This window comes from Acomys minous (assembly GCF_964271855.1).
Source record: "Acomys minous genome assembly, chromosome: 1".
In the NCBI taxonomy this organism is placed as follows: domain Eukaryota; kingdom Metazoa; phylum Chordata; class Mammalia; order Rodentia; family Muridae; genus Acomys; species Acomys minous.
Window position 1 is genome coordinate 124,588,520 of NC_140483.1, and position 19,616 is coordinate 124,608,135.

At 38.9% G+C, this 19,616-nt stretch overlaps 1 long non-coding RNA gene across 1 annotated transcript; it reads right to left on the minus strand.

Annotated features, from left to right (window-relative positions):
* Positions 1 to 12,130: 12,130 nt before the first annotated feature.
* Positions 12,131 to 18,850, minus strand: LOC311600078. Its single transcript, XR_014780128.1, has 3 exons — positions 18,780 to 18,850; positions 15,656 to 15,835; positions 12,131 to 12,730 (listed from the first exon to the last, which is right to left on the minus strand). It is a non-coding gene; the product is annotated as an uncharacterized lncRNA (long non-coding RNA).
* Between the last annotated feature and the right edge of the window lie 766 nt (positions 18,851 to 19,616).

Sequence of the window (19,616 nt, forward strand, 5' to 3'; positions counted from 1 at the left end):
GTAGATAATGTTATTTGCAAATAAAGTATGAGGAACATACCCAACAAAGAGGGTCCTGGTCTAAAAATTAGCTCTGCTGTAAAAGAACAACAAAAGGATATATTTCTTCAATTAATAGTCATCGAGGCCTTTCCATGTAGTGAATGCTATAGACCATCCTTTTTTTCACTTGTAGTTTACCTACCCACTTAATAACAGGGTAGGGTTCTAGAATGAGTTTTAAATTAAAAAAATAACGGAACCTTTAAAGATCAAATACAATTACATGTATATTATTGTCAGCTGCCATATTTATAATACTTAAAAGAGTGTTTCAAAGTTAAAACTTTCCTAAAGAAGATGGAATTGCCATGAAGGTTTCCCATCACTACAGTTGTTCATACATAGAATAAGGCCAACATTATATAAGAGGTGTTGGAACTCTCCTGAAATTTAATTGGACAATATCGTAAGAACTCCTGTATTTCCAAGTAGGGAATCCCATTTCAGGCCCAGGACCTTAAAGCCAAGCAACAGCAATCTATATATGGATTCACTCCAGGATTCTAGATTTCCTTTATATGTACAATGAGCCTTAGTCAATGCCTCATTGGACAGAAAGATAGAGCTTGGGGGCTTCCATTCCCCTTGTTCCTAATTATTTTTGCCCTGACAGTACATTCTCTCTCCTAGTGTGACAAGCATCTTCTGTCTGTTGTCACCTGCATCTCTCCCACACTGGGGGGAGGGGACTGTGGGAGGCAATTTGCACCATGAGTGCTCCTTGTTTGGACATTCTGTCCTTTCTTTATTTGTATTGTTCCCCCACGTGGCTGCCTGTCACTGGTAAATTACAGTACCAGAACTTAGTTGAGAATAGTCAAACAGCTTTGAAACCTGCATCTCAAAACATACTCCTATGGCCTCTATGTCATTAATCACAGCTCACGTAGCTGTGCTGTGACAAGAGGCACTGTTTGCTGTGTCTTCATTGGGAGAAAAAAAGTGTTCAGCAAAACCAGAGCATATTCATGCTCTTAAGTGCATTTATAAAGTTAGTTTGTCTAATCCAAGGTAGCGATAGTGAGAACATCTTGACATCTGGAGATCACAAGGGGGCGAACAATAGTAAGTTTAATGGAAAAACATTTCTGATTAACTGTGGCTGTCTCTGACTAATGAAGCAGTCATATAATGATCAAGGTCCTTTGTAAAGCCCTTTGTTTCTGAAATTTGTTTTGTATCTGAGAGTCTCAAACCTGGTTGGGTCCATTTGGCTGGTACTAACTACTAAAATGTCTCCCTGAAGAAAATTGCTTCACAGAAGCATGAAAGCAAAGCCTTCCGTGTGGCCAGGAAGGACCTAGAAGAATCGGCTTAGTCCTGATGAAAACCAGGCAGAAGGCCAACTCTTCTTATATTTGGTTTTCATGAGAATCTGTCTGTGGGGGAGCTCTGAGTGTTTCTAGTGCAATAACAAGCTTGTGTTCTCTGAGCCAATTAGTATGTAATTAGGTGTTGGCTAATGAGGAGGAGGGAAAAGGAGGAGCTGGCAGAGGGAGCTAGTGTGGGCGTGACTCTTGTGTATGCAGGTGGTGAAACAGTACATGTTGAGAGCTAAATTGAATTTCTAAAACCCCGTAATTTGTCATGCTCCATCAGAAAGTGCTGGAGTAGACTTTCAACATCCTTTCTCCATTTCTGTGAAGTGTTATTCTTTTCCTCTTGGTAGAATGAAGGTAGCACATGTGTGTTGACATTTCTCATTGACCATTTTTGAAGACTTTACCATTAAAGTGCTAACAGCTGTTGAGTATTGAGTTACCTAGGAAGACAAAAGAAAATAAACAGGTTATTTATTCTACCATAACCATATGCTTTACATTTTCATCTGTGAACTGAACAATGACCTTTGCTTTCATGGAGTTTACTTTCTAGTGAGGAGAGTTGGAACCCAAAGAACAACAAAAGTTAGGCAGATGGTAATGAAAAAAAGTAGATTTTGGGTCCTCAGGGTAAATGTTTGAAAGGTAGCTGAGGTACACTTCATAAGAATTTAACATCTATGCAAAGTTTTGAAGAAGTTGTGGGAAAAAAACTTGAGTGACATGAGGTGGAAACTGACACACAAGTAATGTATTCGGTAGGACTGAAGCATTAGTAAAACAGCTCAGGGTTTTTTGTTTGTTTCTTTCTTTCATGCTTTCTTGGCTCACAGTTCAGAGGGAATGATACATTATAGTCGGGAACACACAGTGGCTGAAGGGCTTGATCTGTGACAGTGACGTAGTGGCAAAGGTCTTACAGTTTTCTAGATCTGGAAACAGAATACTTGGTTTGATGTAGGCCAGTTTATAATCCCCCAAAGCCTGCTTCCTGTGGCCAATTTCTGAAAGCCTGCCTCTTGTCTCAGAGGAGCTGCAGTCTTCCTAAGAAGCACCACTGGCTGGGGACCCAGCCTTCACATGCATGAGCTTGTGAGAGACATTTGAAATTCCAACCACAGTAGAAGGTGACCCTACTCATTGAAGAGCCTTGGGGCAAGCATTTCCATTCTTTTTCCAGTAATGGGTATAGATTTGTTCTGGCATACTTATGTCATTCTGCCTGAAGCTCAGGGCACAGAGGAGAACAATTTGGCCTCCATGGAGTGTTGAACACATAGCCATGTAATTGCTAACCATGTGAACTGATCAGTTGTATTAGTGGCTAGAGAAGTCTTTAGTATCCAAGTCATTGCTTACCTTATAATGTTGAACAGACCCTGCTAAGAACCAGGCACAAAGTCTTTTCTGAGATGTACAATGCAGTATGACAGTTATTATTTAGAAGGATGCTTTGAGTATGATTTATTCAAGATGATGATGATGAAAATTTGTAGAGAACCCAGGATTTTTATTTTTACACATTATATTTAATTTTTACATTAAGTTGTCTCATCTGCTAATTTACTAACACCATATCCGTGTTTTTAGTGATGCTGGCTATCACAATTAGGGCCTTTCACAAAGGTGGTTAAGTATTCTACTATTGAGCCACATCCTCAGTCTGATACAAAAATTCTAGCCCATTGTATAGACTCCAGTCTAGCCCTATAAAACAAAAAATGATCTGGCACTTCTATATAGGGACTGCAATGCAGGGCCATCATGGTCAAGTCTAGGGAGTATCCTATATTTGAATAAGAGGGCACTCAGGGTATCCCTGTATCCCATGCTCCCTCCTAAGAATCAGACAAAGAGCATCTTAGCTAGTATGTGCCAGATTGTCTTAATATCACAAAAAATGCTTTCTGTGAGATGACATTTATTAGAAAATGTTTTGCTAGCTAGTCAAAAGGGTTACCTGACTCTGTTTTAGTAAGCTGCCAGTGGGGTCTTCACTCCCTTGAAGCTGTGTGCTTGGGAAAGCTGATTTAATGGATTCCTCAGATCCTGGTCTGATACCCTACACAGGAACATAATTGCTTATTGAAAGGATAGATGGTTTTACTGAGACAATGAGTAAAAACATGTTGTACTTTGAGATGGTATCGTGATTTAGGGGGAAAAAAGTTTTTGCTAATTAAAAATTAGATGGCATATATAACATACAATGCATTCTAAATAAAAATGGGGAAGCAGAATTATAAAATTGTATTATTTCTCCAGTTTTAAAGAACTTAAGCTGTTATCAGAAAGAAATGAAGCTTTGCAAATTTTAGAAGGGAAGTTTTCCAGGAAGTATAAATGTAAATTGTCTATTATTTTATGTTCAAAAAAAGGTTTCATAGAATATATTTTTATTTCCATGGTGTTTGTTAGTTTTATTTTACTTTGAGAAGGATCAAAAAGCATTGTAGGTCATAACAAAAGTGAAATAAGAAAGAAAAAAAGAAAAAAAAGTAGAGAGAAGACTTCTTAACTAGGGAAAACTGCTTCTTGACTTCATTTCCACAGTACAATTCTGTATTAGTTACTTTTCTGTTGCTGTGATAAAACATCATGGCCAAGAAAACCTATTGAAAAGTTTATTTGGTCTTTAAAAATTATTTAAAATCTATTTACTCACTTTACATCCTGATTGCAGCCCACCTTCCTCTCCTCCCAGTTCCCCCCCCCCTTTGCACACCCTTTCCCCCCTTCTCCTCAGAGAAGGGGGAGATTCCCCAACCCATGCCCACCCACTGCACATTAAGTCAGAGCAGAACTAGCTACACCCTCTCCCACTGAGGCCAGAGTAGGCAGCCCAGTTAAGGGAGTGTCATAGAGGGCTCCTGCTCCAGTTATTGGGGAATCCACATGAAGACCAAGCTACACATCTGCTACATATGTGCAGGGGCGGGGGGCGAGCACTAGTCCATGCCTGCTCTTTGGTTGGTGGTTCAGGTGGTTCAGTCTCTGTGAGCCCCATGGACCTAGGTCTTCTTGTGGAGTCCTTGACCTCTCCGGCTCCCTCAATCATTCCCCCAGCTCTTCCATAGGACTCTCCGAGCTCTGTCTGGTATTTGGGTGTAGGTCTGTGTACCTGTTTCTATCAGCTGCTGGGTGAAGCCTCTCAGAAAAGATATGCTAGCATCTTGTCTACAGTCATAGCAGAGTAACATTAATAGTGTCGGGGACTGGTTCTTTCCCATGGGGTGGGTCTTAGAATCCAGAGGTATAGAGTTCATAGTGATGGGGACAGCATAACATCAGGCAGCAGGCACAGCAGCAGGAACAGGAAGCTGCGCGCCCATGGGGCTCTTAATCTTAAAGTCCACCCCCAATGGCCTTCTTCCTGCAGAAAAGCTGTCCCTCCAAAATCTCCCCTAACAGCACCACCAAGTCAAGTGTGCAAATGCCAAAGGGTGTGGAAGACCTGTCATTCCAACCACTGTATCTTCTCTCCTAGCACACACCTTCACTCAAGTGGTCAAAAGAAACAAACAAACAAACAAAAAACTGTTCCTCAAATGCCTCAAACCCTTGTGCTTTTGTTTTTACTATTGGGTAAGAAGCTTCTGTTATTTCAATTTTTAAAATAGTTCATACCTTATTTGACTGCTCCTTAAACTGGGTCACAATTTCATGTGGGTCCTGCAACTAAATGGGGTGGGATTTTGTAAGATTATAATGTGCCTGACCACAAAATAACTGAAACTCTATTCAAAGTGTGTGATGATGGGCTTCTGGTATCAACGTCCATGTTGCATTACATGGCATCACTACTGCTCTGACTCTGAACAAGCACCATGTTCACTTTGCACTGTACCTCCCTCACCTCATACCATGCAACCCAATGAAAACTATATAAGCTTCCCCCTTCCCCCAGCTCATACTCCAGACAGAGGTAGCAAGTGTAGTGCTTTAACTGGTATGGTCTTCTCTTAAGGAACATAGTGGTTTATTTGTAGAAAACAAGAACTTTTATTATTTTCCTACCATCATCCTTTAGTACTTAAGAATCAGTCTAGCACATCTCTGAATTTTATGGTTTTAGAATATTTCATTTGCTCACTTGTGTTTCATTGAAAATACTTTAAGTTTTATGTTGGGATTTATAAAGAATACCCAACTATTCCTGAAATCGTCTGAATCTGCCATGTGTGCTATGAACTGATGCCAAATTGCATTCTCAGCATTGACAGTTATAAAACAGAGTGCTGATCAACTCAGAGTCTTTGGAGACACCTACTTCATAGCCTGCAGTATTCAATATTTAGCCAAAATTTAATTGTTTATGCCTAAATAGATAAGAAAATCCATCTTATTTGTTTTAGGTGTTAGTATGCAGTAAAATGTGTACAACAAGGAATTGCTGTAAAATAGATACATGTTCTCATTTTATAAAATTATTTTTATGCCAATTTTATTTAGCTATATCTCCGGGATCATGTAAATTTTTATCAAGCACAAAGGGGGGCATAAAAAGAATAATTTAAGAAATCCTTCTCTATTTAGCTTTTAGCTTGAACAGTGTCTGTTTTTATGAGCCAAATGTAAGACTTCAAGATTTACAGGACCCTTGTGAAAGAACACTGAAGTGTGGAGCCATTGGCACCAGATATGGCAGTGTTCTGGTCCAGCATATTAATATTAAAACTACAAAGAAATCACAGAGAGAGAGAGAGAGAGAGAGAGAGAGAGAGAGAGAGAGAGAGAGAGAGAGAGAATGTGACAGTCCTTGGAACTCACAACCTTAAATGGGATGTCTCCATCAAATTTCCTCAGAGTTCGGGGAACCCTACAGAAGATGAAGTGGAAAAAGTGCAAGATACAGAGGAAATGAAGGACACCAGGAGAACAGGCTCCCTGAATCAACTGTTCATGTCTCATATGAACTCACAGAGGCTGAAACAGCAAGCACAGGGTTGACTTCGGTGTGCACCAGGTATTCTGTGCATATATTATAGCTTTCAGCTTAGTATTCTTATGGGGGATGCCTGAGTATGTGAGCAACCGTGTGGGTCTCTCATTTTTGTGCCTGCTCTTGGAGCTCTTTTCCTTCTGTTGTGTTGTCTTTTCCAGTGTTGATCGGGTTTTTATTTTATCTTATTATATTTTACCTATGTTTACTTTTTATTTCTTAGAAGCCTGTTCTTTTCTGCCGAGAGACAGAAGGGAATGGATCTGTAGGGAAGGAATGGTGGAGAAGATCAGGGGGAAGTAGAGGGAAAGAATACAGCGAACATGACATATCGTATAAGAAAATCGTCTATTTTCAATAAAAGGAAAAATAAGTAGAAATAAATAAATAGAGAAAGGAAGGAAGGAAGGAAAGAAGGAAGGAAAAAGGAAGAAAATTACTTAGGGGAGCAGAGTTATAGCTCAGCAGTTCAGAGTACTTGTTCTTCCAAAGGACTTGGGTTCAATCCTCATACTCCACATAGTAGTTCACAAGCACTTGTACCTCCATCTTAAAGGGACTCTGTTGCCTTCTTCTGATACATTACATACATGTAGGTAAGACACTTAAACACATAAAATAAATAACTATTTAACAAGAAAAAAATTATTCATAGAAAATATAGGTATTAGGATTCAGAGACAAAAACATAAAACAATATTTACATATAATATCCATATGTCCTAAAGGTGAACTAAGGCTATGAAAATATTTTTATAGTTTAAAAGTATGCTACTGACTGAAATTTAAAATGGAAGAAATTTCTAGAAGATATTAACCTCTGATTAAATAATACGGAAGAAATAAAGAGTGACCTGAAGCACAGCAGCAGACACTGTCCAAAAGAAACACAAAGAGAGTGAGATTTACAACGCAGAAGGTCATCACAGAGGCAGCTATACAGTAGAGGACCTATGGCATGTGCGAAGGATCTAAGTGACTTGAAAGTATAATGAGCCCTATTTTACCTGTAAGATAAGAAAGTAAGAATAACAGATAACAAACTAGAAAAAGAGATTAAATAATAAGTACAACAGTGTCTTCTTTACAAAAGGCAATAATGAAGTTCAGTGTGTTTCAAAAGCCTGTTTTTATAAAAACAGAAACAGAAACATGCAATTATGGTGGAAGAACTATATCCAAGTAAAAATGAAGGTTATTTTAAAAAACTGGACATATTTATTCTACTACAGCTGGATTTTTTTCTGTAAAGGTCCATAAAGCTGGTTTTCAGCTTTTCAGGCCACATGATTCCTCTGTTTTACTTTTTATTTATAGTCGCTTCAAAGAATAAAAGTCGTACTTGTTCCAACATGTGCAGGTACAAGTTGCATATCCACCACAGTCTGGCCACATGAAAATTTCAAAGATAATGAGTCAATTGTTGAAGTATATAGACAAGGAGACAAAAGATAAGCACAATGCATTCACAGTAAATATGAAGTAAACAAGGAGAAGAACAACGAACCAATAAGAACAACAACAGCAATAAGAAACAAACAAGATGGTTAAGTTTAAAACTACGGATCTAGATGGATTGTATATAGAATCATTTCCATGTACCCATATAAAAATTGTCAAATTGAAAATAAAAGCAAGACTCCTCCCCACAATGTTACCTGGAGGAAACACACTTGACATAAAAGGAACTGAAAAAGCATACAGTGTACTGTAATTAGGGGGGCAGCTGGTCTGTAGCTTTAATGCAATCCTGATCAAAATGGCAGAAAAGTATTTTTCTAAATCTACATAAGCATTTAATCCTAGACAAAGGCTTTAGAATAACTGGTACAATATTAAAAAGAGAACGAGGTCAAAGGATCAACACTAGCTGACTTTAAGGCATTGTATAATACTACATTAATTATGGCAACATGGTGCTGGTGAAAAAAATCAATAAATTGATCAATGAGGCCCCAGGAACACATTCTGATTTTTGATATAAGAACAAAGGAATTCAAACAGGGAAGAACAGTTTTTTTAGATTTAAGTTTAAAATGCAAAACTAGCTGTGTGTAGTGTTTAGTGCCTGTAGCTCCAGCACACAGGAGGCTAAAACAGAAGGACTGCTGTGAGTACCAGGCCAGCCAGGCTGCACAGTGAGTGAGTAGCCAGTCAGCTGGGAGTGTACAGTGAGTACCAGGCCAGCAGGGGCTACGTAGTAAGACCTTGTTGAAAAAGAAAAACAAAATAGCAAAGCCCAGAAAAAATGCACAGGAAATGGTACATGACCTTTCCCACACACAATCCCCAAAGTACTTCAGATAAAAGGGGGAAATTACAAATCACACTGTGGAATTCAAATTTTCTGTTCTGTGATAGATTTCGGTCGAGACTGAAAGACAAGATACAAGCTGGGAGAAAATATTTGCAAGTGTGCATCTGAAATTAGACTTGGGTCCTCTATGTAAGGAAAAGATCTAGAACGCAACAATACAAAACAAAGAACCCAATTAAACTTGAGCAAAAAAAAAAAAAACTTGAACAGATTCCTTATCAAAGAACGTATCATATACAAGTAAGGGTACAAAAAGATACTTATCATCATAGAGGGTTAGAGTACGGAAATGTAAAACAATGAAACAGCCTACCTGCATATTAGAATGGCTAACATACAAAGAGCTGATGACACCAAATATTATTATTATAGTGTAGAACAAGAAGATATTCATGGGCCTGAAGAGATCGCTCAGTGGTGAAGAGCATTTGCTCCTCTCACAGAAGACCCAGATTCAGTTCCCAGAAACACGTGACAGCTCACAGCCATCTGCAACTCCAGTTCCAGAGAGCCTAACGTATTCTTCTGTGTCTGAAGGCACAAGGAATAAATGTGATTCACATAAATAGATACGAAATCTCATAAGAAGATAAAAGTACATAAATCTTTATAAAAATACAAACTATGGGCCTACTAGTAGATAGCTCAGTAGGTAAGAGGCAGTAGACATGCTAGGTCAAACAAGGAAGGAAGGTGAGAAAAGACACCAGGATCATTGTCCTTCCTTTACCTGTGAGCCACCCACAAACACGTAAACAATCTCACTTGCCCTTCCTCTCTCTCCCCTCTCTCCTTTGCCCTCATCTTTCCCCTCCCCCTCCCTGTCTCCCCTTCCCCCTCTTCCTCTACCTACCTCTCTGTCTTTCAAACACACATTCACCAAAGAAGGCACGGTTAACATGTCTACAGTAAACTCCATACACAAATACATATGGCAGGTTTATTTATCTTTGCTGGAATTAGAGGCAGTCAAGATTTTAAATAGATGAATGAAAAAACAAACTGTGAAGAGTACAATACATTATGCTTTCAGTGTAAAGGGAAACGAACCACCAAGCCATAGCAAATTTATAGTTTTAAGCGTATGTTGCTATGAATGATAGCTCTCTGTAAAGATTGTACTGAGAGTCTGTCCTCATCATATTTTCCAAATAGCAAAACTATAAAACAAATAAAAGACACTGGCTTGGGGGCTATGGAGACAGCTTATTGGTAACGTGGTTACTGTGCTAGCATGAGAACCCACCTTCAAATATTCAGAACACAAAAAGTTAATTAAGAGTTGGTATCTACTTATAATCTATGTTTTTTTTAATGCAGGAATTAATAAGCTTGTGTAGCTTCAAACCCTATTGTCCTGGCTAGGTTTGTCAACATGACACAAGCTAGAGTCATTTCAAAAGAAGGAACTTCAGTTGAGAGAATGCCCCACCTGTTTGACCTGTAGACAAGCCTGTGAGGGCATTTTCTTGATTGACCATTTATGTGGGAAGGCCCAGTTCATTGGGGGTGGTGCCATCCCTGGGCAGGTAGTCATAGGGTGTATAGGAGAACAGGCTGAGCAAACCACAAAGAGCAAGCAGGCCAGTAAGCAGCAGTCCTTGGTGGCCTCTTCTTCAGTCCTTAACTGTAAGTTCCTCTCTTGAGATCCTAGTCTGACTTCACTGCATGATGAGTTACGAACTCTAAGAGAAAATAATCTTGTTCCTCCCAGGTACTTTTGATCACTGGGTTTTTATCACACCAAGAGGAACTCTAACTAAGATACTCATAAACTACAGTACTAGCTTTCCAAGCACGGTGAGTTCACTGGTGTGAGGTTGGCAAGACGGTTGTTGGAACAACCAGCAATTCTCTGATTGGATCTGTGTACTGTTCCACTAGGGGGCATTCATGCCTGGTACTGTAAGCCCAGTCAAAAATCTGTGGCTAAGGAAGTCTTGGGCCCTAGGGATGAATTTATTACTCTTGTTTAGCTAAATTGACACAGTGTTTTCTAAATATACATATTTAGACATTAATATTTTTAAAATATTAGATTAGACTAATGCCTTAAACAGAGAAGTTTTTTTAAATATATATATATATACACACATATATATATAGAGATGAGTTTAGAGACTCAGCTGGCCCAGATACTGAGAATAAATGACAATTGAGTACTCCTTCCTAAATAGGACATGTATAATTCCTCCTCCAAGGTTCTGGGAATACCGAAGAAGAGAGGACAGAGAACGTAGGAGACAGACAACAGGGCGATAGGATAGATAGGTAGACTCAAGACCTTTCAGGCACAAGCTCATGGCAGCTGTGGTTGCCTGCACCGAGCCTAAACAAGACTGGGCATGTCATCAGTCACTCATTGATCATGATGATCTATCGCTTGCCGAGAGGAGCACGAGGGCCCTCCTGAGCCCTGTGAATTACTGGCTACTGACAGATTTGAGAGAAGGACAATCGTTGCATGGCCACACATGAGCCCACTAGCATCCAATAGAGCTCAATCCGTGGTCATATAGACATCTTAGGTTAAGATTAGTGGATCACAAAATGAAACAAAAAGACATGAATGTGTCAGTGCACTTAAAGGGAAGAGGGGTTCTGTCAGAGAGGGAATAAAAGGAGCTAAGAAGTAGTGGGTAAGAGTAGCTACCATGTGTGAAATTATCAAAGAATAAATATAATAAAAATTATTTTTTAAAAACAAAAGCAGAACTGATGTAGCCTGCATATTTAATATCATTACTGGCCAGGTACTCTAATTAGTGATTTAAATGCCTTACTATAATCTTTAAAACATCATATTTTAAAATAAGAAAAATATTTATAGGTTTAAATAAAAACATAACAAAGCTTGGCCCAACAGCTCCTATTGGTCCTATTGGTAACCACAGTATTAGGGGAGAGGAGATGGACCAATCCCCAGGTTGGTGAGCTCCAGGTTCAGTGAAAAAAAAAACTTATCTCAAAAACAACATGAAAGATGAATAAGACAGCCAGCATTGACCTTTGACATACACATGCACACATATGCATATACACATATCTCAAAGAAGACATATAAATGCACACCACACACACACACACACACACACACACACACACACACACACACACACACACTAGTGCTTGACAGGGGATTGAGAATAGGTGAAATGAAGTGAAAAGAATGGACGATAGGGGAATCTTAGGGCAGCTAAATGATAGCATTCTGGATAAAAATGGCAAAGGATGTGTCATTATATACCGGTTAAGATCCCTAGAAATGTAAAGTACAAGTGGCTAGCAATCGTGGAAATGGTGAGTGGCAGTTTTAAAATCCACCAACAACAATTCTTATTTTAACAGCAAGATGTTAACTGTACAAAAGGATAGTGCACAGATGACCGTGTGAGCCCCTGGTACTGTTATTAAGATGTATTTACTTTTTTTTTACAAGGGAGAAATATGGATATATACTTAAATTTATATCCATGCTGCAACAGATGTTACAGATGTGTGGAGAAGGGCTCTGGAAACCTGCTGTGGCCGGGACTGGAAGGCACTTCTCACTACAAACCCTTAGTACTTCTTTTTTAAAAAGCACCCCCCTTTTTTTTCAACTAAAAGGAATCTATTAGGATATTTTTTCATTGATAAAGAGATCGACCAAAGATATTGGGGGAAATGGGAATGTTTTGGGATTCAGCAAATTTGGCAAAAGAGAACCAACTCTCTTCAGCTACAGAGCAGACAAGTGAGTCCCCAGCAGTCCAGGAGAAAGCTAGTTGGCTTTTGAGCTCCCCTTAGGGGTAGGTATGTGCACAGCTGCTCAATCCCGATATCCAGAGGTAGGATCTTCCTTCCCCTAAGGGGTTTGTAGGTACAAGATTGTTTAGACACAGAACCAGGCTGAAGAGCCTCAGTGGCAGAGCCGTGCATGTTGTATCTTTCCCAGCCCTATTATGTTTCTGTACTCAGCTATATAAGGTTGCTTCCGGTCAGTACACTCTCAGCTCATTGCGGTGCATCCTTGTGCGCTCCAGCGATGCTCTAAAAAACCCTGATGGTTTCTGAAAACAATTGCCACGCTGTCATCAATTCTGAACCTGCTGAGCTTTTAAGATCCTAGACAAAAGAATGAATGAATCAGAAATGATGGATGCCTGCAAAGCTTCCTGGCTCAAGAGAAATCTAAGAAGCTGAGTTGATTGAACCTGAAGAAACAGGATGACTCAGTGCTTATTTTAGAATCCCAGAGTTAATACATGTTCTGTATTTGGATCCACTTGGTAAGGGTAAAAGGATCAGAACAGGATGAAAAATGGACTTCTTTTGGCTCTGTAAAATGCTTGTTTCATGCAAGAACATGATGTTTCTTGACAGTCCATGCCCTTTCTTTCTTAGGATTATGAATATTGTTGCCCAAGAACATCCTATTCACCAAGATTCTGGTTGATAGAGCTTAGGATTTGAGTAATAACATATCTATCCCAAAAGATTCTCTTCTGCTTATATTCATAAATCTGCATGCTTCTGGTTTCTGGTGGCTTTCTGTCTAGTATATTTGTTGTTAAAATTCTGCCAAGGATATTTCCTTAACTAAAAAATTGGGTTCTCTTTATTTTATAAAAAACAGAAAACTTCATGGCCCCAGATAATCTTCTGTTTCATATGTAATTAGCCATAATAATGTATAATCATCTGAAAACATGTAAGTGAGGGGTATGTGCAGACTATGTTGAGTTGACTTTTAGTGTGCACTTGGTCCTGAGTTCAATCCCCAATTCCTAAAATAAAATACTACATATGAATTTTCTGTAAATTACAAATAGCATCCCTAGGTCATTCCTATTTTATCATAATAGCAGAGTATTCTAAGTCATCTCCTGGATTTATTTTAGCTTTATTAGTAATAAAAACATTGCAAAGAACCTACCAAGATTTTAAGAAAATGAATACCTTTACCTTCTTCACACACAGATTACCTGATCCGGATTCTCAGGAAGTTTAACAGGATCCTGAGTCTACGCAGTCATTGAGTCTATTCCCGTGTTCTTACAGTTCTCTTCAAAGTGTGCAAGCCACTTCCTTTGTTCTTTAAATATCCCTCTTCCTACCTTCTTATCATGTATTCAACGATCATGCCCCAGATTTTCCCTGGATACTTCTTTCTCAAAATGTGAATTTTATTTTGTTTACTTCATGTTTGTTTACTGTCTAGCCATCTTCACTAATTGCATGCACCCTGCCCACCCCCTCCAGCCCATCTCCAAAGCGATGCCTACCCACAGCCTGCTCAGGGGTGGTTAGGTAAGCAGGAACTGACCCACACTGCCTGACAGGTATTTGCAGTCACCGGGGCTCACAGATGGGCACTGTTCCTTCTGTCTTGTTCTTTTCACATAACCCCCTCCTATTCCCATCTTGATTTGCTCTAACCTAGTTTAAACGACCCACTTATTTCTACACTGTAAATGAGAACATCGTTGTCTAGCAGTTAATAGTCCACTTGGAGCAAACCTGGCTTTATGAATGTTTTCAATATGTCCTGGTGCTTTTGCATGGTGCCTAAATCTCCCTTCTGAGGTTTCTACACTATAACCTCTGGATATATGTATATACATGTGATATATATATATATATATATATATATATATATATATATATATACCACATATCAACCTTCTTCAGAATTTTTTACAGTAAAGCAGAGGACCCCTCAATTGTAAAATTTCATTTCTGAGTTTAAAACTAAACTTTTATTTGATTCAGTGTTAACTTAGCCCAAATTGTCATATATAGGTGAAGACTGTTATTCCCCTATAAAATAATTAATATATATGTATTCTTTATATATATTCTTTGGGCCCTATAAGTAAGTATACATTTGTTGCAATTCAGTTCCTGTGATAAAGCAATATTATGGTTTTATAGGATAGGACAAGTCTAATTTAAATAGGTTAACAGAAAATGGAATCTTATCTTATATTCAGAATATCTAAAATATTTAGCCAATTATGCGGACTCCTTAGGCTTTGCAGATATACCCTTTGTGAAAGAAGGCATGGGGATTGTAGACGAATGACTTTATGTATACTATTGGAAAAGAATTCTTCAGAACTGGTCTTATAGCTGAAGTTTTGAGTGTTACATGTATACGTGTTTATGATTCAAGAGGCCCTCATTCAATCCCTAGTCCTGAAAAAATGAAAACAGGATATAATGATAAAGTCATAGTTCATAAAGGGTAGAAAATCATCTAAGCATATGAAACTCTTCTCTGAGGGTATATGATAGTCCAGGCCTGTGAGCATCAGTGTAATCTTTGTTAAAGATTTTAAGGGACAGACTGCCTGCTGTGGGCTCTGCTAATTATATGCCACCATTCCCAGTGGACTAAACTGATGCTAGTGGAACATTCTGCTTTCTTCCCCCCAGCAGAACTTCTCAACCATCCTTCCTAGCCCATCCCCGTTCCTAAGTATCATATCCCAATACCTAAAAACACATTTTACCTAGCACTTATTGGGATCCCAAAATAATTTTCTACCAGGAAACAGACAGCCACAACACTCCCCTAAGAACCAGAGAGGGCATCAGAAATGAAGAAACAAAATACCCACCAAACAAAGAAAGAACAGATATTAGCACCTAAACTTACAGTCTTCCCAAACCCAGGTGCCTAGATGCCATCATAAAAGCACAAAAATTAAAAGACTACAACATGTCTCTGCTAGAGCCCAGCAACCCTATCACATCAGGCTCTGAGTTTTTGTTATTGCTGTTTTGGGTTTTGTTGTTGTTTTTGTTTTGTTTTGTTTTGTTTTGTTTTCCATTAATTTTTTTTTTACTTTTATTGAATGTCTATGATTTACATGTCATGCACCAAAATCCCTCTCCTCCCCCTAGTAAAATAAAACAAACAAACAAAAAATCTTGTCACAGAAGCTGTGGTATATCATGCAGTATAGCCTTTGTCCACATGTGTTTACTTTCAAGTGTTCATTGCTACAAGTCATGGGTCTGGTTGGAGGCCTACACTATCATTACCTGATCCTCACTGGGACTGCTGTCAGATATCCCGTTGTTGCCATGTGTCAAGGAGATTCTTAATCTTTGAATCTGCAGGTCTGGCCCCTTCATATGTTCCAGCAGGTCATACATGGGGTAGATGTTGGGGTGAGGCCCACTCAGAGCCCTGGATCACAGGCTCTGAGTTTAGCAAAATACCTGCAGTATAATAAAAAAGGCTTTAAAATACACTTTATGATTATGACAGAGTACTTAAAGAAGTCTATAAAAGCAGAAACAAATAGTAGAAATAAATTAGGAAAACTTGAAAATAGACTCAATAAAGAAAACCCAAACTGAGGAAAATATGGAAAAGAAAAATTTAGGAACTCAAAGAGCAACTTCAGAGGCAAGCCTCATCAACAGAATACCAGAGATAGAAGAGAGAATCTCAGGCATTGAAGACATGATAGAAGATATGCATACCTTAATGGAAGAAAATATTAACTCTAAAATCTCCTCACATAAAACAGGCAGGATATCTGGGACATTATGAAAAGAACAAATATAAGAATAAATGAAATAGAGGGAAGAGAAGAAATCCAGGTCTCACACATAGAATAATTTTTCAACAAATTAGAAGAAAATTACTCTAACCTAAAGAAGAAGATGCCTATCAAAATATAACATGCATGCAGATTCTTAAGTAGAATGTACTGGAAAAGAACATCTCCTTGGTACATAATAGTGAAAACACCAGATTACAAAACAAAGAAAGAATATTAAGAGCTTCAAGTAAAAAAGACCAAGTGAAATATACAAGCAGACCTATTAGAATTACAAATGACCTTTTAAAGGAGATTCTAAAAGCCAAAAGGGCCTAAATTTATAGCCTTACAGATTCTAATAAGTCACAAAGATTAGGCAGAATACTATAACCAATAAAACTTTCAATCACAGTACATGGAAAACATAAAATATTCCATTTTAAAATACATTTAAGAGACATGTATCTAAAAACCCAGAGCTTTCAGAAGGCTCAGAAGGAAACGTCAAGCCCACAGAAATTAACCACAAGGAATAAATTATCCCAGAAGAGTAGAATAGAGGTGGCATGTGCACATGTGCACCAAAACAAAACAAAACAAAAACCCAAGAATCAACAAACACTGCTCACTGATATTTATCAACATAAAAGTATCAATTACCAACAAAAAGATGCAGACTAACAGTAAGGAAAAGAAAACAGGATCCACCCTTCTGCTGTATTCAAGAAATACCTTTTGGTATCTTCACCAATCTGACAAAGGTCTAATATCCAAAATATATAAAGAACTCAAGAAATTAAACACCACCAAACCCAATAACCCAACTAAGAAATGGGGTTCAGAACTTAACAGAGAATTCTCACAGAGAAATATTGAATGGCTGAGAAACACTTAAAGAAACGTTCAACTTCCTTAGTCATCAGGGAAATGCAAATCAAAACGACTCTGAGATTCCATCTTACATCCATCAGAATGGCTAAGATCAAAAATTCAAGTGACACCACATGCTGGCGAGGATGTGGAGAAAGAGGAACACTGCTTCATTGCTGGTGGGAATGCGAACTTATACAACCACTTTGGAAATCTATCCGGTGCTTTCAGAAAACTGGGAATAGGGCTTCCTCAAGACCCAGCTATCCCATTCCTTGGAATATACTCAGAAGATGCTCCAGCACACAAAAGGGACATATGCTCAACCATGTTCATAGTGGCCTTATTCATAATAGCCAGAATCTGGAAACAGCCTAGATGCCCCTCAGTAGAAGATTGGATAAAGAAACTGTGGTACATTTGCGCTATGGAATACTACTCAGCTATTAAAAACAAGAAAATCCCAAAAATTCTGGACAAATGGATGGAACTAGAAACAGTCATAAGTGAGTTAACCCAGAAGCAGAAAGATTCACATGGTATATACTCACTTATAATTGGATACTAGCCCAAGAGGCATGTCCCATGAAAGTCTTCACTTACCAGGAGATGGGGATACATGAGAGGACATCCTATTGGGACTCTAGGTGAGAGAAGTAGGGGAGAATGGTAAAATAGAAGAAACCAGAGGGTCCTAGAAACCTACAAGAAGAACATCATGATAGGTAGATCTGGGCCCAGGAGATCTGCTCAAACTACTGCACCAACCAAGGACAATACATGCAGTAAACGTCGAACCTTTACTCAGATCTAGCCAATGGACAGGACATTCTTCACAGTTGAGTGGAGAGTGGGTACTGACTCTGACATGAACTCTGGAGCCCAATATTTGACCACTTCCCTATGGTGGGGAGGCCTGGTGGCACTCAGAGAAAGGATAAGCAGGCTACCAAGATGAGACTTGATAGGCTGTGACCATATAATGGGGAAGGAGTTCGCCCTCAGTCACAGACATAGAGGAGGGGATTAGGGTGAACATGGGAGGGAGGGAGAAATGAGAGGATACAAGGGATGGGATAATGATTGAGATGTAATCTGAATAAATTAAATAAATAAATAAATAAATGAAATACCTTTTCAACAATCCAAAATGGTAGCACCGAACACTTATTTTGTTTAATCAGCAGGACAGAAGTGACTGTATAGACACTTAAGGACCATGTTGAGAACCACAAAATGCCAGTACTAGTAACCCACAAGTAAAAACGGTCTAAACTGTGTGGAACACAGTGGGGTCCAGCCTTGGACCACCCAACTAATCCATAGAAAAGCCCCAGGTTCCTGCAGGCATGACCACCTGAACTCTGAAAGCTATTGGCACATGCCTGGCTCATGTGAATGTTCTGAACTCCTGGATCTCAGAGGAGCTGTGGCCTGTAAAAACACCATCTGTGGCTTCTAACACACAGCAGACACCACAGTCTAGAACACAAATGGATCTGACCTCAAGTTACCCAGAAAATCCACAGAAAGTTCCAGAGTCCAAACAGGCCCCTGGCACATGATCCAATGACTAGCCACATGCCTGGATGGTGGCATTTTCTGACCTTCAGGGCTCAGAGAGCCCTGGACTTCAAAAATTACAGCATCACTCATTGTCTTCTGCCCCCAGGAAGCAAGCAAGCCCACAGGAGCAGCTCTTTGCTTTGATAACTTTTTGCCTACTCCCCAGGTGCCTGGCCTACCTGGATCATAAATAGGGAGCCAACAGAAACAGTGAACCTAGAAGAAATGAGTAGGGTATGCAACCCCAATGTCTATACCTACTCTCAAACCCTCGGAGCATCAGAGACCACCAACCTGATGACACCAGAGACATCACAATGGGAAGAGGTCAGTGTAAGAACATAAGCAACAATTTCCAGGACCACTTGATAACATCAGAAACCAGCAGTCCCACCACCACCACAAGGCCTAGAGACACTATCACACCTGATGCACAAAAGAAGGATTTCAAATCAGAAGATATGAAAATAATAGAATCTTTAAAGGAGCAAAATAAATCCCTCAAACTAGAACAAGAAAAGACAAAGAAAGAGATGAAAGAATTGAATAAATTATATAAGAAACTAGCAAAAACTAGGAAACTATAATCAAACAGGAGAAGGAAATGAATATAAGAATCCAAGAACTGAAAATGGAGATAGAAGCACTGAAGAAAACACAATCCAAGACATTTCTGGAAATGGAAAACTCAGGGAAGAGGGAAGGAACTACAGAGATGAGCATCAGCAACAGAATACAAGAGATGGAAGGCAGAATCTCTGGGGTAGAAGATATGACTGAAGGAATCAACACAATAGTCAAATAAAGTGTTGAACATAAAACGCTCCTGACACAGAACATCCAAGAAGTCTGAGACACTATGAAAAGACCAAACCAAAGAATCATAGAGATAGAAGAAAAAGAAGATTCCCAGCTGCTAGGCCCAAAAAATACTTTCAACAAAAGCATAGAAGAAAACTTCTCTAACCTAAAGAAAGGAATGCCCATAAATATACAAGAAGCCTACCAAATCCAAA